The sequence below is a fragment of the Cetorhinus maximus genome, chromosome 15, assembly GCF_964194155.1.
Source record: "Cetorhinus maximus chromosome 15, sCetMax3.hap1.1, whole genome shotgun sequence".
Taxonomy (NCBI): Eukaryota; Metazoa; Chordata; class Chondrichthyes; order Lamniformes; family Cetorhinidae; genus Cetorhinus; species Cetorhinus maximus.
The window spans coordinates 101,479,049-101,498,151 of NC_135893.1; the positions used below are offsets into that span (position 1 = coordinate 101,479,049).

The window sequence follows — 19,103 nt, forward strand, 5'->3', positions numbered from 1 at the left end:
CTGCGGGGCTTCCTTTTCTATGACGGCGTATCTCGTCTCAGTGTCCGACAGCCCTCAGGAAGCGTAGTATAGAGGTTGGCGACTTCCATCCAGTTGTTCCTGGAATAGGACAGCTCCAAGGCCTGTGCCTTGAAGCACCTGCTGCTATGGCGGTGGATGAGTCGTTGTGGGCCAGAATGTCGGTGGGGAGCAGTATCGCTTAAATGCAAGTGAATGCTTGCTCTTGATGGGAGTCTCAATATCATATCTGGTCTTTCTTAAGCAGATGCCTCAAAGGTTCTGTGACCTGTGCCAAATTTGGCAAAAATTTTGCCAGCTGGTTCACCATCCAAGAGTTGCTGGAGGTCTGAAATTGAGGATGGATTTGGGAATTTGCTAATAGCTTTAGTTTTCTATGGGCCCACTGTGATGCCTTCATTGCTGGTGATGTGGCCCAGGAACCAAATTGATGTGAACTCATTTCTCATTCAGCATCAGCCCTGCTTCCTGCAGATGTTCTAAGACCATTGTGAGTCTCGTCATGTTCCTCCACCGTTGTACTGTGAACTAATACATCGTCCATGTGGCAAATGACTCCCAGGACGCCTTGCAAATCGGCCGACATCGTGCGTTGAAATATTTCCGGTGCTGAAGTGATTCCAAACGGCAGGTGGTTGAAGCAGAATCTACCAAACCGGGTGATGAATGTGGTCAGCAGCCTGGACTCTTCGTCAAGCGGAAGTTGCCAAACGCCGATATGGCGTCCAGCTTTGAAAATACAGTGCTCTTCGAGAGTTTAGTCAGGCTTTCATCCGCCTAGGATATGGGATATACTTCTTTGGCTAAGGTTTTACTGAACTGTGCCAGGCCGACAAAAATACAGATGGACCCATGTTTGTCATCTCGTCAAAGCTGCTGCTGCACGTGTTTCATGAGTGGATGGGTATCCTTCGTGGCATGAATAGGCACACGGGTTTAATATCCTCCCTCAGTGTGATCTTGCATGCTTTTTTCAGTCGCCCCAGTCATGTAAAGAGCTTAGGGAACTCACTTTTATACCTGGAGCCAGACCCTTGTTGACTGACCCTGTCAATTTTTTGCAGAAGGTTAAATTCGACACAGGCTTTGTAGCTTAACAGTGAACAGTCCTGGATATGGACCATGAACAGGGTCTCTCGGATTCTTTTATCCTTGCACCTCAGCGTCACCTGCAGGGTGCCTTTCACCTCTTTCACCTGGAGCTTTATGCCTCCCGCTCCGTACAGGGGTGTCGTGGGCAGTGTCAGCCACTGGGTCACCATCCATGGTTCTCTGTCCGATAAGATGTTACAGTCGTGTCCAATTTAAAGTTTGCCATTAACCAAAATGTCCACATTCCAAAACGAAAATCCCGATCTTTGACCTCACCCAAGAAGCATGGCTGTGTGTCGTCTTGATGTGCAGTCTCAATCTCATGAATACGTTTGGGTCTTCTTAGATGTTTCGGGCTTGCATAATTTGCCAAAGTGTCCAATGCTGTTACATTGAAGGCACGGGGCTGAAATTGCAGAACATTGATCTTGCCTGTGGGGTGCTTTGTTCCACAGCGCTGGCATGGTCGCTCTACTGGTCGGTTAGGATATCGCTTCCCTTGGCTTGGAGTGTCTCTGTTTAACTAACTGGACAGTGGGGTTTTCTTTGTACCATGGTTCGCTTTCTTAAAAATGGACCTGTATGCACCAGGTGTTCAGATAGCTTTCTCGATGGTTGTATCTTCCTTCGCTTGCAGCATACCTGAGTGCATTGTCCGCTACTCCTACAACTATTCTATCCCTGATAAGTTCAGATACTAGCTCTCAACATTCACAGCCTTCAGTCATCCTCTACAGATCATTAATGAATGAGTTGACAGGCTCTCCTGGCTGCTGGGCATGATAATTAAATTTAGCCCTTTCGAGGATTTTGTTAGTTCTTTAGGTTACAATAAACATCAAATGATTTTAGTGCTCCTACAAATTTAGCAGATGATTCGCTGATTCCTTGTCTAGCAATAATGTCGTCCTCTATCGGTCCTAGTGAGTAAAGCAATATGTTAACTTGCTGAGCTTCTGTCTTTTTACACAAACCAGAAGCAATTATGTCTCTAAGGGACCTTTTTCTCAAAAGTCCCCAATTATGTGATTGATCCGGGCCTTGGAAAAGTCCAAATTGATCTGGTAAGATGGTTTTTTGATCCATGGTTAAAAATTTTAAAGTGTCGGTTCAGGTTTAAGTTGTTTGTTGAAATCCAAGAAGGTGCTGCCGTTTGTTTGAAAGGGTTTACCTGCTGCAATGGTGCTCATACTCAGCCTGAAAACATTTTAAACTATGGCTTGGATCGACTAGCTGCAGATTTTTCCATGTCAGCACTACGCTTTAGGGTCGCAAATGTGTAAAGTTCTGACCTTTGCTGGTTTTTAAAGCTGATTCTTTAGTCACAACTTTTCTGAATTAATTAATTTTTCCCCCTTTGGGACGTCACGTGTTCAGACGCTGGCTGGAAATCTGTTTTTCCCAACTGAGTTCTTAAATAACAATCTCTCAACAGTGAACTATTTAGAAGTTTCCCAGGGCTTGCTTTATCCTGGAATTTAAAAGTTTTAGCTCACCTGTGCTAGGTCTGCTGACTCTGCACACTCTGGGTATTGGAGCTGGACTTCCACAGAATTCAATGGAGTCTTCAGCTGCAGTTAGATATTTAGTTCCTGCCTTCAGCTTCCAAGCCTTTCTTTGGAGCTTTTCTCTGACGATTTCCTTCTGCACCTTCACTTTGTGAGCTTTTCTTCAGGGCAGAATGCTTCTTTGATTTTTCCTTCAGCTTTCCAGGATTTTAGTTTGCTTCTGCAGTCTCTGTGAGGTTTGAGTTGTTCCATTCGCTGCTACCATGATGTAGGGTGTTGGGCATAGTTCGGCAGGTCTTAATGAAGTCTTTGTAGTCTTAAGTAGGTTAACTGTATGTATTTATTAACTACAAGAACTATAAACATATATACAGTAAAGGGTTGAAGCTAGGAGCTGTCTCCATGCTTGCTTGTGCATATGGCTCTGTCCAACACTAGACTGACCCCTAGGAGCAGGTCGTGTGTCCTCTTCCATTGCTGTGTGGGTGGTGCTGTACTCAGTCCCACGTTAACCCTATATGTGCCAGACCTTTATACTACAGTCACCACCTGCCTCATTTACCTTCTGGTTGTCAGGTGGTTTTAGAGGAGGCCTGGAAACAGTCATTTTCACAAGAGTACCTGTGTGTTGCTCTGATATTTAAGTTTTGCAGAAAACAAGCATAAAAGAGCACAAAAAATAACACTGTTGGACAATTCACATTAATGTAGTATAATTTTCTTTCCATTAAAATTAAAGGTGGAGAAGTTTGTTATTTTTGTCATACCAATTGGCATGGATTTACATCTAGTAAGCTTGTCAATTTAACATACTACAATTGTAGCAAGTGAACAGTTTGATGATTTGAACCATTTTCAAAGTAATAGGTAAAAGTTACAGTTCCCAAGGAAGATTGTCTTTCAGTAAAGAATATTTTTCTATTCAGATCTTGCCTGTTACATTTATGAGTAAACACACCTTCACCTCCCTCCCAGAACCATGATAGGGCCCCCCTTTTCCTCACTTTTCACCCCACCAGCCTCATCATTCAAAAGATCATCCTCCGCCATTTCCGCCAACTCCAGCATGATGCTGCCACCAAACACGTCTTCCCCTCAACCCCCCCACCACCAGTCAGCCTTCTGTAGGGAACGTTCCCTCTGGGACACTCTGGTCCACTCCTCCATCACCCCCAACACCTCATCCCCTTCCCATGGCGCCTGCCCATGCAATCGCAGAAGGTGCAACGCCTGTCCCTTTATCTGCTCCCTCCTCACTGTCCAAGGGCCCAAACACTTGTTTCAGGTGAAGCAGCGCTTCACTTGCACCTCCTTCAATTTGGTCTACTGCATCCGCAGCTCCCATGTGGTCTCCTCTACACTGGAGAGACCAAACGCAGATTGGGTGACCACTTTGTGGAACACCTCCGGTCTGACCGTAAGCATGACCCAGACCTTCCGGTCACTTGCCATTTCAACGCACCATCCTGCTCTCATGCCCACATGTTTGTCCTTGGCCTACTGCAATGTTTCAGTGAAGCCTAACGCAAATTTGAGGAACAGCATCTCATCTTCCGATTAGGCATTTTACAGCCTTCTGGACTTAACACTGAGTTCAACAACTTCAGATCATGAACTCTCTCCTCCATCCTCACCCCCTTTTTTCAATCCCCTTTTTACTTCATTCATTAGTTTTATTTTTCATCCGCTGATTTTTATTTTTATTTATTTATCCATGGTTTTATCCCCTTTTTATTCCCCCTTCTATCCCATTTTCTATCCTTTTTTCCCCCACCACCGCCTCCTCCCACCACTCCACCCCCCAAAAGGCCATCTGTTACTTGTTCCATGTTGTTCTTTCACTCATGTCACCCTTGTTCTGCCATTATCACATTCTACTTTCTTACCTTTATGCCACTATCAGCGCCTTTTTTTAGTACTACCCATACCACTAACACCTCCTTTGTCCTTTAGTTCATGACATCTTTGTCAATCCCTCCTTTGTCCCCACCTCCCGCTGGCCACCTATCCAGCTCCACCCGCCCCACCCCCCCTTAAACAGTATAAATTTCATCACATTTCCACTTTTCTTCAGCTCTGAAGAAGGACTCGAAATGTTAACTCTGTTTCTCTCTCCACAGATGTTGCTAGACCTGCTGAGTTTTTCCAGCATTTTCTGTTTTTGTTGCTAAAGAATTGCAACTCTGAGTGAAAAAATTCATCTCCTCAGCCTGAAAGGGCTGACTGCTTATTCTGAGATTCCCCGCCCAGGGGAAATATCTTGTCAGCACTTCTAAACAACTTGCTATGAAAGTCTTGTTTTCTCTCAAATTGTTCTATTTGTGCTACTATTGATGGCTAATCTTTTACCTTTCTTTCTATTAACTCAGGGCTCCCTAGTGCTCTGCCCTGTCTCACATTCTATTCCTTCCTCACATTAGTCTCCACTCGATACCCGACAGTATTCATTCTTTCGATGGTTATTCCCTGCACATTAATCAATTTCTTTCAAGCTGCATACCTTTAGTAGCCAAAGTGCTACTACAGAACAATGGCTGAACTACTACATCTGATTTCCTTCATACCCTATTAAGAGCTTGGCATTTCTGTAAACCCATGGGAGAAATAAGAAGCAGTGGTTAGAGGATTTTTAAAAATCTATTATCACTTTGTATTTGTTTTGACTGCCTACTTGCAGTTGCTGTTTTTATACAAGCCAAAACACAATGGAAAATATGGCCGTTAAAGCACTCAAGATAGTTGCAGGATTTTTTTTCAGGAGTATTGCTGATTTAAATCAACATGAAGTTTGGGTTCTCTACAGAAAGAAAATAAGCAAGCAGCTAGAAAATAAGGTTACCCACCCCAGTAAGGAACAACTGATTAAGCCGGTGTATAGAGATATTAAATAATTGTGTTCAGGGCGAGCTGTGGAAAGTCTTCTAATTACATTTATTTAAGAAAATCTTTGCCTCCCCCCCACCCCGCACGGCCATTGCAAGACTGCTATAACTTTGTAAACTATATTTCATTGTTTTTAAAGTAGCTATGAATATTGAAAAAAAAAACAGCTTTTTTTTTTGCCAGGCTGTATAGTTTGGCATTACATTAAGAAAATACTGGCCTCTTGAGAATCTTTTGACAGTAAATTTAAACACAGTGAAGTATATTGGCAGGCTCAGGCTGGAATCTTTAACTTACTCTGCTACACTGCCAAACTTTGGAAAGGCTCTTTGGAAACATTATGTGCACCTCTGGCTCACGAATTTCTTTTACAACTAGAAGTGCACAAAATTAGGTTTTCTTGTCTTGTTTCAACAAGGGAGGTGTTGTGCAACTTCACAATCTTACGTTTATAAATGTAACAGCAAGATCTGAATAGAAAAATATTCTTTATTGAAAGTTCTTTGAGAACTGTAACTTAGAATTCTCTACCTCAGAAGGCTGTGAATACTCAGTCATTGAGTATATTTAAGACAGAGATCAATAGACTTTTGGATACCAAAGAAATCAAGGGATTTGTGGATATTGCAGGAAAATGAATTGAGATAGAAAATGAGCCATGAGCTTACTGAATGGCAGAGCAGACTCAAAGGCTCAAAGGGCCAAATGGCCTCCTCCTGCTCTTATCTCTTATGTTATGAAATGCACAGGGCCTGATCCTTAACAAGGTCAAAGATTTTGGAGGTGTTCATGTCAATGGCCGATGACTTACCAAACAGTTCAACAGCAGAGTTCCAAAGGTATGTAACATAGGCAATAAGATCACCAGTGGAATGGCCATACCAAAAAATACATTGCCAATCATGACTTGGACCAGAATTTGCAATGTAATGGATAATTTGAAATTTAACAGCAGCTCCCATGGGCTGAATTTTAACACCCAAAAAGGGTAAGTTGGGCTTGGGTCAAATGTTAAAGTTTAAAAGTCTGAAAACTGACCCCAAGCTGCCCACCTCCAAGTTTATTGAATGCGGGACAAAAGATGGGAAGCCAACCTGCTCTCAGGAGGCCAGCTGGAAATTTAAATATTCTAATGAAGCTGGCAGCCTCTGATTTAAACAGGCTGTACATTTTACAGTGGCCATTCAAGTTTCCCTGGCCTCAGGCAACTTGACAGGTGAAGTGGGGCCGAAGACTGCTTCGGGGATGACACAAATGCCTTTACAGCATTGCCTAAGGGCTAGGAGGGGCAAGAGTGCTTCCTCTTGTGCACCCCCCATCCAACTTTCCCCCACCCCATACTCCCACTCTCCTCCCCTGATCAAAGTCCACCCCAATACCCTGCCCCGGGCCAGGGTTGTCGCTTGGAGCTACCTCCTCCTGTGGCCTACCCTGGAGTCTTCCTCATCTAACTGGAAGCCATGTCTGTCAGTCAGGCTGACCTCCAGGTGGTGAAGCTGTTAAAACTCCACAGTGTTTGGGCCAGCCCAGACATGGGCTAATTAAGGACAGTTAGCCCATGTTTGCAGAAGACATCTCATGGGCAATTTTGGTCTCCCAAGGAGAAACCTGTTGGAAGTGGTTAGAACATGAACAGCAGCCACCTGGAAGAGTAAAACAAAGAACCTATTCCAGGTTGCTACTAATTTACATAACTTCCAGGTTTCCTGTCCAAAACTCTGCCACCCCTCACCCCCCAATGCCTACGAAATCTGCTGCTGTACTATCCAGACCAGTAACTTACTCTATCAATGTTAAGAGGCGTTAGGACGGTATTTAAAAGGGTAAGAAAGGATAGGTAAACATGTTTTAACCCAACAAGGATGCTTAGGGTAGTAGGAAATGTAGGAACAGAAGAGCAGGGTTAAGGTGAAAAGCCATAATATAAGATTAAATGTAATAGAGTTAAACAGAGGGCTTCATGGAGGTTATAGGGTTGTGGAATTCACTTCTAGTGTCAGTGGTTTAGAAAGAAACCACATCCCTTAAATCATCCAGCTATTGATCATCCAGCTCGAGTTTTTGGGATTTTTGGCACCACAGAAGTTACTGCATATAAGAAATCATCTAAGCTCTAAGCAGCAAATGTTCTCTCAAGCTTTATTCATTTTTCTCCTTTAATTTTCCTCATGCAGCCAGCGGCATCACATAGCATCACAACAGCAATCAGAAGCAGCATTTTGTGTTCCTTCAACTCAGTCACTGAGGAAAACTGTAATTTTTCCATCACCACCACAGCTGATATCAACTCACTCAACACAGGTCAGGGAATGGTCCTGGGATTTTCCTGTTCTGTAGAACTTAATGTCACACCATGTAAAACATTTATTCACTCAGATATAGAAGTAGGGGGGAGGGGGGGGAGGTGCGGGAAGGCTGAAAGCTTTATTTAATCACTATAGGATTTCAGCATGCAATACAGAGTAAAAATTCATAACTTCTGCAGGTGATTACACACTATTGTACTGCTCAGCAATTTTCTCACCCTTTTCATTAGGCGGCCACGAACCAATGCTTGCTTGCACCAGTGTTCCAAATGTGAAAGCATTAACCAAGGAAAATATTGGGGTTTCACACACCTGTCACATCATTCAAAATATCCTTAATTTAAAATAAGCTTACCTTAAGCAGAGAGTCCACTGTATTGTATGACCACGTCTATAGCTCAATGTTTATGTGTGGAAGTATCAGCCATTATTAAAACTTAGTGAGATCAGTTAGCTGCAATCAGAAGACAAGAGTTCAGGTTAGTTTAACCTATCCTTTTTGTGCAGAAGTGAACTAATTTTAGTTCAATTGACCTAGATCACTGAAGCTACAAACATAATAAATTCCTCTCTGATCATGATTTATATTTCCAGGTGCACTCAGTTCCCAGAACAGTAAGTACTTTGAAAATAATACATCTTAATATTTGTATAATTTTATCATGACATATGCACTGTAAATATAAATCCATATTGCTAATGATAGTTTAGGAAATGTATGTTACCAGTGGTCAGTAGTAACCCTACATGTTGGCACTGTGCTTACTCATATTCTTCTCTCATTGAGTCTGAAGGTTGTAGGTTCACACCCCACTCCAGAGATTTGAGCACATAATCTAGCCTGACCCTTCTGTGCAGTACTGAGGGAGTTCTACAATGTCAAAAGTGCTACCTTTCAGATGAGTCGTTAAATTCAAGTCATGTCTGCCCTTTTGGGTAAGAGGTCCCACGCCACCTTCTAAAATACAGCAAGGCAGTTTTCCCGATTATCCTGGTCAGCATTTATCTCTCTCTACCACTGGTTTTATGGTGTTACTAAAGGGAAATCCTGTTTGACAAATTATTAGAGTTTTTTGAGGATGTAACTAGTAGGATCGATAAAGGAAACCAGTAGATGTAGTATACCTGGATTTCCAAAAGGCATTTGATAAGGTGCTGTACAAAAGATTAACAGGCAAGACAGGGGCTCATGGAATTGGAGGCAATATATTAGCATGGATAGAGGATTGGTTAATGGATAAAAAACAGTGTGTGCATAAATGGGGCTTTTTTAAGTTGGCAGGCAGTAAAGAGTGGAGTACCGCAAGGATCAGTGCTGGGGTCTCGGCTATTCACAATCAATATTAATGACTTTAGATGAACAGACAGAGAGTAATGTGTTTAAGTTGGCTGATGATACCAAGCTGGGTGGAAAGGTAAGCTGTGGGGACGTCACAGAGATATGGACAGGTTAGGTAAGTGAGAAACAAGATGGCAGATGGAGTATAGTATAGCAATCTTTTTTTAAAAAGGTGAGAAACTTCTAAATGTTGCTTTTCAAAGAGACTTGGGTGTGCTTGTACAAGGAATACAAAGTTAGCATGTAGGTGCAGTAAGCAATCAGGATGGCAAATGGCATGCTGACCTTTATTGCAAGAGGACTGGAGTACAAGAATAAAGAAGTCTTGCTACAGTGGTAAAGGGTTTTGGTGAGGCCACATCTGGAGTAGTGTGTGCAGTTTTGGTCTCCACATTTAAGAAAGGATATACTTGCATTGGAGGTGGTACAGCGAAGTTTCGCTAAATTGGTCCCTGATGATGGGGTTGTCCTGTGATGAGAGGCTGAGCAAATTGGGCTTATATTCTCTGGAGTTTAGAAGAATGAGAGGCATAGTGGTAATATCACTGTACTAGTAATCCAGAGGCCCAGGCTAATGCCCATGGGTTCAAATCCCACCACGGCAGCTGGTGGAATTTGAATTCAGTTAATACACCTGGAATATGAAGCTAGTCTCAATGATGGCAACCATGAAACTATCATCGATTATTGTAAAAGCTCATCCGGATCACTAATGTCCTTCATGGAAGGAAATCTGCCACCCTAACCCGGCCTGGCCTACATGTGACTCCAGGTCCACAGCAATGTGATGGACTCTTAACTGCCCTTTGAAACAGCCTAGCAAGCCACTCAGTTTAAGGGCAATTAAGGTTGGGCAACAAATGCTGGCCTGGCCAGCGACATCCACATGCCATGAAAGAATAAGGAAAACAGTGAAACCTATAAAATCCTGAAGGGGCTTGATAGGGCGGGCACTGAGAGATTGTTTCCATTGGTCAGGGAATCTAAAACACAGGGCACAGTCTCAGGATAAGGGGCCAATCATTTCAGACTGATGGGCAATCTGGTTGACGCAGTTCCTTAGTGAGAACATTCGAAAGTACTTCATTGGCTTTGGGTGACCTGAGGTTGTAAACGGTGCCACAAAGAAGCAAGTTCTTTCTTTAATATTAGAGTGGTGAAAGGGAGTCATAGATTTAGAAAATTAATCCAACACTATGATATACTTGATCATTGAACTGTAGCTAGATATATTTTCAAAAATAATAAAAGGCATTTTTCTTTCCTCTCTTTCATACATCCACAATTTCCATGTGAGTGTCTGTGAGGATATATTCTTCCGATCAGTGCTCTGAAATCAGCCATGTGAAAGGGAATGATAGTTGGTTGAAATAATGCTCTCTCCTTCCCCGTGGACATGAGTGTGGCCTTCGTTTGGCACCTCTCTGTAATGGTAAAGTTCAAGAGTGCTGTGCATGAAGAATATTGGGGTTAGCTGCCACCCATCACCCTGTGGTGCAGTCCAAAATTCAACATTTCTGGTGGTCATTTGCCAGGAGGGCTGTCTTCACATACCAGCTTGATACTCGAGTATCTACAGTTTATTTGACAATTGTGAATTGGGTTGGGGGTTGTGGGGGGGCGCGGGAGAAGAATCATCACCATGTACCTTAATCTGTTTTTCTAATTTTCGGCAGCAGCCAATGTGCAAATGAGGTCCTTCCATTAAATCTAGCAGAATTTCGATGTTCCCTGTGTTTCTGTGTTTCCCAGCCGCTACATGCTCTGGCCCCAGCCCTGCAAATATCAGGGCCCATAAACTTCCCAATGCAGCAGATATCAAGGATTCAAATGGGTTCCTTTACAGCTGTGTATTCCAACCTGCCCTGTTTTCTGATCTTCACTGAGCACAGACCTAGGAACATCTCACTACATTTCAAACTAGTGTTGACACATTCAAAATTTGAAGTGAAATTCAACATTCTTCCTTCAGGCTAGCACAATTTGTAAACAAGAGAAACACTGTATTTGCATCTTTTGCAATTAGGACAAATGTCAAACATATGCTGTAATTGCTGCTCCCACCTGTTCCAGATTAAGTATTACTTTCATCCTTAAGAATAAGATGAAAGTAACAATTCTGCCAAAATTTCCTAACAGCTGTGAACGCAAGACTGAAGTTCAAAGAAGTTGCTTTGCAAACTAAAATAGTCTCTGGGTTTCACATTAAGTTTACTGGAGAAATTGTATTTGCCCCACAAACCCTGTGCTGGTGTTGGCTCTGCAAGTGGAATTATACACTCATATCCCCTTTGTCCTTTTAAAATATTTATTCAATTCCCTTTTCAATGATATTGCAGTCTTTATCCGAAACCTTTCCCAATGTGACCCCGTTTGACTGCCCCAGGCTTTGTGTGACCCCAGAATGAAAATTAGAGGGTGGGGTGGGGCGTTTGAGACTTATTCAGCGAGGCTGTTGAAGGGATGTGATATTGGTTCAATTGGGGGAGGGGTGGGGAAACTGCTGGGTTTGCCTTGAAAAAAAACAAACTCCCACCTTTTTACAAGGTGTGGTTGTAACAGCAGTCGGGCTTCAAAGAAGACACAGATTAAGCCATGCCCAACAACAGAGAAAAAACACGAACGTTTAAAGGGGCCTCGCAGCTATCAAAACTCAGTCTGAGTTCCACGGTCGCCATTGCTGCCTTGGAGCTCGTGATCCCCTAAATCTTCTCTTGCAACCATGCCGGGGCTTGAGACCCACTGTTTGGGAACTGTTGCTCTAGCAGCATGCATCACTCCATGTTCCAATAGCCTAGTGTGTGGAAAAAATAGATTGTATAACTTACCCCTTTGATAACCTTCAGTCTCTGTAGTACTATCCATTTCCCAATTAATGGAAGCAATCTTCACATTATTTAGTCTTTCAATATCTATTATAATTATTAAAACCCTCTATTATATTCCCATAATTTAAAGCAATTGGTAAAAAAAGCAGAAGTAATACGAGAAAAAAAACTTTTTCACACAGTGAGTGGTTAAGGTCTGGAATGCATTGCTTGACAGTGTGGTGGAACAGGTTCAATCGAAGCATTCAAAGGGGAATTAGACTCTTCCTTTACAGATAAATGTACAGGGTTATGGGGAAAAGGCAGGAGAATGTGTAACGGAGATATTTTTTCCAATATTACCGTGGGGTACTGTGAAGCAGGCTTGTGGGGGCTATGTGGATGTTTGTGACTAATTTAATTAAATTGAAGACAGTCAGGCTGCAAGGTTTAAATCATCAAAGGCTAAAGTGTAAAAGCAGGTATTTTGAAGTGGAAATGGACAAGCTAAGGTGGGATACACGTAAATACAACATGAATAGAAATTTGCATTAGCAGAATAAGGAGTTGAATTTTTAGCTGTTGAACTTCAAAGAAAAAGAAAAGGAAGTTTTACAACTGGCAAAGATCATAAAAGAATAAAGCGAAGTTATTAAGTTTACTTTTTCCAAAAGTAGTGGCCATAAAGAGAACATGAAAGATTTTTATATTCTGGGAAAGGTAATTTCCAAACAAAGTTAAGAACAATGGGTTAAACATATTTAAGGAAAGGTTGAAAGCTGTATGGGATGTGTGTCCATGTGAGATCTTGAAGAGTTTGCTGTGCCAAGACAGACTTGTGAAGGGAGCAGCCTCTGGCCATCCCAGAGAAATGTCTGATTGTTCCAGAAAGCAAGGTCTTGTGACAAGCCTTGGATTTCCATTGTCGAGTGAGAGGAGAAAGACGCCCTGTGAGATACCTCTTCTATAGCAACAGTAAGTGCCTGTGATAATGTGGCTGGATTTTTTTTTATAGATTAAGAATCTATATGGATTTTTGCCTGGAAAAGGGTTTTTATTTGGGTGTCTGGCTAAGCAGAAATCCTTTGGGAAATATTGTATGATTAAATTTAACTGTGTAACTGTAATCTTGTGTGTTTAAGTGTTCTTTTCTTTTGTTAATAATTGTTTCAATAAATTAAAATAATTTAGTATTTAAAATCTCCAATAGTGGTAGTGGAATCTTTACTTCTCACTTCAGTATACATATTTTCTTGTAATAAATACAAATTACAAATCATTATGATAGCTTGACCAAGTTTCCCTTTGGGATTTTGTCAGCCTGGCAATTACCACCTATCATATTATAACAAATGGCATGAGTTGAACTGCTCACACAGAAACCTGGTGCAGACATGATGGGTCGAATGGCTTCCTTCTGTGCTGTAACAATTCTGTAACAATCATATTCAAACTGGTTTCATTGAGCATACAGAAAGAAAGTGGGAAGGTTCCACATTTGTTTTTCACACACCGTCAAGTATCTGAGCCAAAGCCACAGCATTTACCCAGCAGTTGAGAGATGGAAGGGAAAATGCAACAGAGAGCAAATGACACATTGACTTGTCCAACATGGGAGGTATACAAATGCAAGTGAATGTTATGTTGGAGTGATGGTAGACAAATAAAATGACTTTGTACATAGAAGGGGACAGGCTGTAAAAAGAAAGCGTGAGAGAAATACAGCATTGATGATAGTAGGCCATTTTTCTTTCCCTTCCCCCACGTCAAGATGAATACCTTGGTGGTTGTTTTGGAGGGGGCGGGGGGGGGTGTGTGGCTATATAAGAACATTCTGTTTTGGTCACCTGAATGGTTTAACCTTGTACCTCCTGTGATTGGCCAAAGAGGGTACTGATAAAGGTTCGAGTGTAAATCACCCTCAGCAACTAACAGATGTTTCCAGCTCTAAAGTAAAAAGACAAGGGGATAAGTAACAGAAACATTGTTTTTTTTTTAATTCATTCTTTCATGGGATGTGGGCATCGCTGGCCAGGCCAGTTTTGTTACCATCCCTAATTACCCTTGAATTGAGTGGCTTGGGAGGGCAGTTAAGAGTCAACCATATTGCTGTGGGTCTGGAGTCACATGTAGGCCAGACCACATAAAGATGGCAGATTTCCTTCCCTAAAGGCCATCAGTGAACCAGATGGGTTTTAATGATAACCATTGATAGTTGTTATGGTCACCATTACCGAGACAAGCATTCAATTCCAGATTGATTAACTGAATTTAAATTCCACTAGTTGCTGTGGGAGTTGAACCAGTATGCCCAGAACTTAGGCCTCTGGATCACTAGTCCAGTGACATTGCCGCTACCCCACTGCCTCCCGCCAAATTGTCAGTAACATGAAGCACCAGTGAAGCAAAGGTTACACAGGCATGAAAGAGACAAGGCTTATATTTAAAACCAAAAGCAGTTGTGTAATTAACTGAACGGAATGGTTAAACAATTTATCGTGCTACAGTGAATGGCAGGATGCTGAATGAGTACACATTGAAATGGTGCACAAGCTGTGCCATTTACCACCAATTATCAGGGGCCAATTCTAAACATCTGTAAACGTTTTTAAAAACAAACTAACCAGGTGATCAATTATAGACATTCTTGCAATCAGCTACAAGTTAAACAATAACATACATTCCCACACTTTCACACAATATAAAATAAAAATATATATAAACATATATTTATATATATATATATTCACACACATATTACATATTTTAAAGCTAATATATCTATATTAGCTTTAAGGTGGAAAGGAACATGGGAATCAGACAAAAATGGAAGCCAAGCTAAAGGAACTACTAGGAGGGATGAAGGTTTATACTTTTGGGCATCTTCTGTTTATTGTCACCCTGCATTTGCCACAAAGCAGATATATGTTTTATTCTGAAGCACACAACAATCCTTTAATTTGTGACTGAGTCATAGCCTCTCTGACCAAATTATTAAAAAGAGATTAAATAATTAGCACAAAAGATTTATTTGCATGGACTATAAAATTATCTGTATAAGTCAGATCTTCATGCCTGCTTTGTAGACTTTTAAAAGAAGTCACTTACACAATTTTGTTTTTAAACAAGACATAATAGTAACCAAAACCAGATGAATATTTTATATAGCAATGTGATTTATAGTTCAGATTTCATCACAAATATTCTGTGCCAAAAAGGAATTGTAAATGACTAAAAACCACATTTACTCTATAGCACTGACTGGTAATAATCATGTGTTTCCATTCGGGAGAAACAGGCTGACATGTCTGCTAAAATATCAATAAAAATAAAAAACACACTTTCATCCTTCACCAAGAGATAATATAAAGCATCGTCTTCATTTGCTTCAAAAACTCAGTAAATTGTTTTTTGTGGGTATAAGAAACACATTATGGCTAAACGTGATGTATGGTAAATATCTCGAATTGCACAGTAATAGTAACTCAATCACGGCATCTGTCACTCAGTTACCTGGTTTTGAATCATGCAGTATTCCCAACCATGATATATCTGTTTCATTTAACTTATACAGGTCATTATTCTGCATACCAAATAGAACTACTATATTTTCTTTCATTATTACTTATATACATGCAAGCCACTGTCCAGGATAGTAATGCTGTGTCTGCGTGTGAGACACACCACATTCTTAGAAATAGTAATATTATATCTGATTACTGCAGGTTTATTCGGGATTATAGATAGTGTTGAATCTGGAACTGAAGTAAAACAGCTGAGTTATTAGATGGAGATTTTAAATGGCATGCATAGTTAGTAATTGTTTGCATGGTATCCAACCGCACATTCTGGAAAGATTTAACTATTGTTTATTAATTTCTTCAGATTTAATCCAGTTATATAAAATACAGGTCAATTTGCCAGATGAAAGCGGTAAAAGACGACACTTATAAAAAATTATATTTCTAGTTGTTTGATAGTACAAAATTTGAGTATTGCTGAAAAAAGAGACATGCTGTCAAAGCTTTTCATCTTGTGCTCATCAGGACAGATGCAAGAATGCCAAATTTCAAAGGGCACAACAATTTATACTGCATGAGAAAAAAGGGTGCTGATTGATTGGCAAATGGACTCTGATTGGACGAGGCCTTACCATGCAAGATGCATCAGGGAACAGATATCCTCCAAGCTTTTGTTTAAATTCAAAAAGAGCAAGTTAACTCTGATTGTTTGAGGCGTTGCCATGAGGAATGCATGAAGGAATAGCTGCTCCCTATGCTTTAGTTTATTTGAAAAAGGTGCATTGCCTGGACATGTTCCTTTTGCTTGCAGAGGACAGAGCCCTGCCCATGAATATATGTAGCTTCTAGAAAGCATAAGTGAGCCACATTGTGAGCCCAACTGATAATTTTAAATTGGCTGTTACTGTAATTATTAGCACATTCGTGATTGTTCAATAAGTGCTATCCAATCGCTGAATCACATCTAATGTTGGACACTATGTTCTGAGTTTTGCAAGCATTGGCTGGTTGGGTACAGTCAATACTCTGCGTGTTACAAACACCCAAAGGGACATGTTGCTTGATATGATCCACCAGTCATATCATACCTGGCATCACACCAACACTGAAATTCATATACCACATTACTCATTTGTGTGGTAGGCCGAATATCTTTTTGGCTTGACAGCAGCATCCTGTTAGTGAAGATATCGCTCATGTTGCTACTGCATAGTAGCAGTATGAAACGGTTAGCTTCACCTGTGGCTCCATTTTTGAGACACCTTACCCTTCTCGGGTAATCTGAGGTAGACTGGGCACTTTTCAGGATCAAAGGTTTATGCAATATGCAACGAGCAATGTACTGATCTGGGTAGCCATTATCCTGCAGGATAGCTTTGATGTGCCCTATTTCGCATCAAGTTTGCATAGTGAGCAAAAGGCTTGGGCCCTTTTTATGGGGTAGCCGATAAGGCCAATCTGGTAGCGCATGGAGCTGCAGGAAGTCCATCGTATACATTGACCAGTGAAGGTAGGCTTGTGGTGGACAGTAATAGAGAACCCATTAGCGGATTTCTCAACTAGCTTGTGGAAGAAGATGAGCTCATAAGACTGCTTCATTTCAAAGGTGAATTTTAGTGTGGGATAGAGCACATTAAGATAAGTATTAAGATACTCTGATTGGTTATACATTGTGCAAACTCATGAATGGGTCTGAGTCCACTACTTTCTGTTTTGAAAAGTGCCCAGTCTACCTCAAATTCTCCACTAACAAGATGCTGCTGTCAAGCCAAAAAGACTTTCTGCCTATCACACAAATGAGTAATGTGGTATATGAATTTAAGTGCCAGGTAAGTAGGCCATTCCACAAAACAATTGGTTGATCATATCAAGCAGCATTTGGGTGTTTGCAACAGACAAGAGTGGTGCCCATACCCAACCAGCCAGTATTTATAAAACTCAGAATGCAGTACCCAATATTAGAAGTGATTCTGTGAATGGACAGTACTTACTGAAAAATCCCAAGTGTGCTAAGAATTATACTAACGACCAACTTAAGATCATTGGTTGAGCGTGCATTGTGGCTCACTTACGCTTGCTAAAAGCTACATACATTCATACGCAGGGCCCTGTCCTTTGCAAAGGACATGTCCAGGCATTGCGCCTTTTTCAATTAAACAAAAGCATGGGGAACAACAGTTCCCAGGGGCATTCGGCATGGCAGCGCCTCACCCAGAGTCCACTTGTCAAGCAATGAGCACTCTTTTCTCATGCAGTATAAATTTGTTGTTCCCTTTGAAATTTGGTATTCTTGCATCTGTCCTGATAAGTAAAAGATGACAAACTTTTTGCGGCAAAATTATATTCACCAAATGTAACATCACATCATGGTTTATGAAATATAGATGTCCAGGGTAGCAAGCTGCTATTCAAAGGGGCGGAATCATTCTGCTGGGGAGGCAAACAATTGTCAACAGCTATCAGCCATCAGCCACACTGTATGAAAAACGTAAATTTTGGTGTTACTAAAGTGCCTTCAGGTACACACTTCTGAATAACACATTATTTTGAAACATTTTAAAAATAGATTATAGATAGGCCAAGATACATCGATTTAAAACTGCCTTTTAAATTTCTTGCAGGATTGGTCTTTTTGATCACCTGTGATATTTGAGGATAGTATATTAATTTAAATTTCACAAAAGGTCTCAAGTCCTGGACTGAAAATTTGGATTATAAAGTTGCCTTGAGAACAATCCACCTAAAAAATGGTAATTACAAATAGAAGCAGACTGTGTCACAGTGCTGTGAAATGTCGAAGCAAGAACACAAGGGGAGATGGGATGTGGAATTGCGCCAGGTTTCCCTAGGTCAGTCAGTTCCTGCTACATTTAGGCATGATAGTGTCGAGCAGCAACCAAGCTTCAACTCTCATGTCTACAGTGCTCCTCGCTTGCTGAAATGTCTGAACACACTTTGCACCAAAGAACAGGGAATGGGGAAATTGTGCTGAGCAGGAAGGAAGGAAGATGGAGAGGTCAGGGTGGAGGTGCTGAAGGCACTGTTGAAGACAAGGGCGGTGTGGACCTTTTTTACAGCAGGGAGGGAACTTTCAAAATGGAAGGGGGTTAGATATGGGGAGGGAGAGACAAGGTAAGGAAGTCCAGGGGACTGCAGTATAATGGTTTAACCAGCAGACATCAGTGGTGATGTGGAAGGAATGTGAACAAGAACGAGCATATTATGAGAGAACAGAGGATAGATGTAGAGGTATGAAGCTAGAGGGGTGTAAATTCAGCCAAAGTCACTGTCATCAACCATTAGAGAATGTATAGCACAAACAGAACAGGAAGGAAAATGAGAAGTTAACAATTTTAAAAGTACAGAATATTACCCTCATAATTTTCCTTTTAAACCAGAAAATGACCGAGGGCATACTGATATTGAACTGCAATATGAGTCCAATTTAATCAATAAGAATTATGGGGGAGATAGTGGCAGATGGTGCAATTTGAATGTAAGCAATAATCTGGAATTGAAAGGCTAGTCTCAGTAATGGCAACAATGAAACCATTGTCAATTGTTGTAAAAACCCATCTGGTTCACTGATGTCCTTTAGGGAAGGAAATCTGCCATCCATACCTGGTGTG

General features: G+C 41.2%; 2 protein-coding genes across 7 annotated transcripts in view; both read right to left on the bottom strand.

Annotated features, from left to right (window-relative positions):
- The window catches only part of lyrm1 (LYR motif containing 1), an 862,750-nt gene that overhangs the window by 237,493 nt on the left and 606,154 nt on the right, over window positions 1-19,103 (bottom strand). The window lies entirely within an intron of this gene.
- Window positions 1-19,103, bottom strand: part of mrtfba (myocardin related transcription factor Ba) — a 290,981-nt gene that overhangs the window by 170,325 nt on the left and 101,553 nt on the right. For all 6 annotated transcript variants that reach the window (XM_078559102.1, XM_078559106.1, XM_078559104.1 and 3 more), the window contains exon 3: window positions 8,163-8,261. The gene's annotated coding sequence lies outside the window, so the exon portion shown is untranslated. The remainder of the gene's footprint in view (window positions 1-8,162; window positions 8,262-19,103) is intronic.